Below are 2,639 nucleotides of genomic sequence, written 5' to 3'. Positions count from 1 at the left end.
ATTGCTGATAATATTTCTTTTATTATCCTTTTAATACCTAGAGGATCTGTAGTGAAGTCACCTCACTCATTGCTGATATTGACTATTTGTATTTTGTATGTTGAAGTCAAAATATATTGACTATTTGTATTTTGTATGTTGAAGTCAAAATAAAAATGTAGAGCTGAATCTCTAAACTTAATGTTTTATTTGGGAAGAGAAAGTTGTAACTCAGGGCATACATGCAGACCAGGTGGCCTTTGGTATGTCTGAAGAACAAAGACAAAGTTAGAGGTTTTATTAAGAAGAAGAAGAAATGTCACGTATTGCTCTTTGAGAAAGTTCATTGCCACTAGTAAGGGTTTGTAAAGCTGGGAAGCCCCAGTAGGTGAGCAACAGTGATGGGCAAAATTAGTTCTAGAGCTGCAGCAAGTTATCTCAGAAGCTGTAGATAAAGCTGGTTTTAGGTTCAACAAGCAGTTTCAGCAGCCACACTTACGAGAATTACATTCTTGGAGTAACGTTTTATACTGCGAGTGATTTTCCTCCGGTGGCTTCTTGACTCTGTTTTAGTTGGAAATGACAAGAATAAGCCAATTCTTATGATCAACTTTCACATTTATTTTTTCCTCTTCAGTCTGGCTAGAAGTTTATCAATTTTATTGATCTCAAAAAGCCAGCCCTTGGTTTCACTGATTTTCACTATTATTTATATGCTTTTCTATTTTATTAATTTTTTTTTTGAGACAGAGTCTCACTCTGCTGCCCAGGCTGGAGTATAGTGGGCTCACGGCAACCTCCATCTCCTGGGATCAAGCAATTTCTGACTGATTTTTATATTTTTAGTACAGACGGGGTTTCACCATGTTGGCCAGGCTGGCCTTAAACTCCTGACTTCAAGCGATCCACCTACATCAGCCCCCTAACGTGCTATGATTACAGTGTATTTTATTGATTTTTTCCTTTGAGCTCTCTTTCTTCTACTTTCTTTTCTTCAGTTGTTCTTGTCTTTCTGGTTTCTTAGGGTGAAAGATGAGGTCCTGGGTTTGAGACCTTTCTTCTTTTTCATTTAATCATTTAGTATTATAAATTTCTAAGTACTGCTTTGGTTTCATTTTCTTTCAGTGGAAAATATTTTTATTTTTATTTTTATTTTTTTTATTTTTTTATTTTTTTATTTTTTTTATTTTTTTTTTTTTTGAGACGGAGTCTCGCGCTGTGTCACCCAGGCTGGAGTGCAGTGGCGCGATCTCGGCTCACTGCAAGCTCCGCCTCCCAGGTTCACGCCATTCTCCTGCCTCAGCCTCCGAGTAGCTGGGACTACAGGCGCCCGCCACCACGCCCGGCTAGTTTTTTGTATTTTTAGTAGAGACGGGGTTTCACCATGTTAGCCAGGATGGTCTCGATCTCCTGACCTCGTGATCCACCCGCCTCGGCCTCCCAAAGTGCTGGGATTACAGGCTTGAGCCACCGCGCCCGGCCTGGAAAATATTTTTAAATCTACTTTGAGACTTCCTCTTTCAATCACAGATTATTCAGAGGTGTGTTATTTAGTTTCCAAATATTTTAGATTTTCTAGCTATCTTTTTACTATAATTTATAATCTCATTGGGTCAGATAATATACTTTGTAAAGACTTGAATTTTTAAAAGTACACTGAAGGCCAGGGGTGGTGGATCAAGCCTGTAATCCCAGCACTTTGGAAGGCCGAGGCGGGAGAATCACCTGAGGTCAGGAGTTCAAGACCAGCCTGGCCAACGTGGTGAAACCCTGTCTCTACTTAAGATACAAAAATTAGCCAGGCGTGATGGCAGACGCCTGTAATCTCAGCTATTTGGGAGCCTAAGGCAGGAGAATCTCTTGAATCTGGGAGGCAGAGGTTGCAGTGAGCCGAGATGGCGCCACTGCACTCCAGCCTGGGTGACAGTGAGACTCCATTTCAAAAAAAAAAAAAAAAAAAGGTATACTGAGACTTACTTGTTTTATGGCCTAGATTATGGTCTATCTCGGTAAATGTTCATGTGCACTTGAAAAGAGTGTATATTCTGCTATTGTTGGGTGGAGTGTTCTATGAATGTCTATTAAGTCAATTTGGTTGATAGTGTTTTCAAGTCATCTGTATTCATACTAATTATACGTTTTCTTGTTTTATAATTATTGAGAGAGGGTCAGCAAGTTCTCAGACCATAATTGTGGACTTGGCTATTTCTCCTTGCAATTCTATTAGTCTTTGCTTAATTTATTATTTAATTTAATTTATTTTTCTTCCCATCAGAGAGGTAATGTGCCAATGTCTGAACAAGATTTGAGGGAGGCACATCTCACATATGCACTTGAAAACTCAATCATCATGCTTATGAACTACAAAAAGATCACTTTGTTTATTTTTTGAATTAAAAAAATTTTTTGAGATGGAGTTCTCACTCTGTCAACCAGGCTGGAGTGCAGTGGCGCGATCTCGGTTCACTGCAACCTCCGCCTGCCAGGTTCGAGCAATCCTCCTGCCTCAGCCTCCTGAGTAGCTGGGACTACATGTGTGAGCCACCACACCTGGCTAGTTTTTTTGTATATTTTATAGAGACGGGGTTTCATAATGTTGGCCAGGCTGATCTTGAACTCCTAGCCTCGAGTGATCCGCCAGCCTCGGCCTCCCAAAGTGC

The 2,639-nt window shown here is 40.2% G+C and overlaps 1 non-coding gene across 1 annotated transcript; it reads right to left on the bottom strand.

Annotated features, from left to right (window-relative positions):
- Positions 1-2,248: 2,248 nt before the first annotated feature.
- On the bottom strand, positions 2,249-2,352 carry LOC112605486. The gene has a single exon (XR_003115472.1). It is a non-coding gene; the product is annotated as a small nucleolar RNA U13 (small nucleolar RNA).
- Positions 2,353-2,639: the final 287 nt, after the last annotated feature.

Source organism: Theropithecus gelada, chromosome 13, assembly GCF_003255815.1.
Source record: "Theropithecus gelada isolate Dixy chromosome 13, Tgel_1.0, whole genome shotgun sequence".
Taxonomy (NCBI): domain Eukaryota; kingdom Metazoa; phylum Chordata; class Mammalia; order Primates; family Cercopithecidae; genus Theropithecus; species Theropithecus gelada.
The sequence above is the reverse complement of the archived record's forward strand: the minus strand, read 5'-3'. Positions and strand labels throughout refer to the sequence as shown.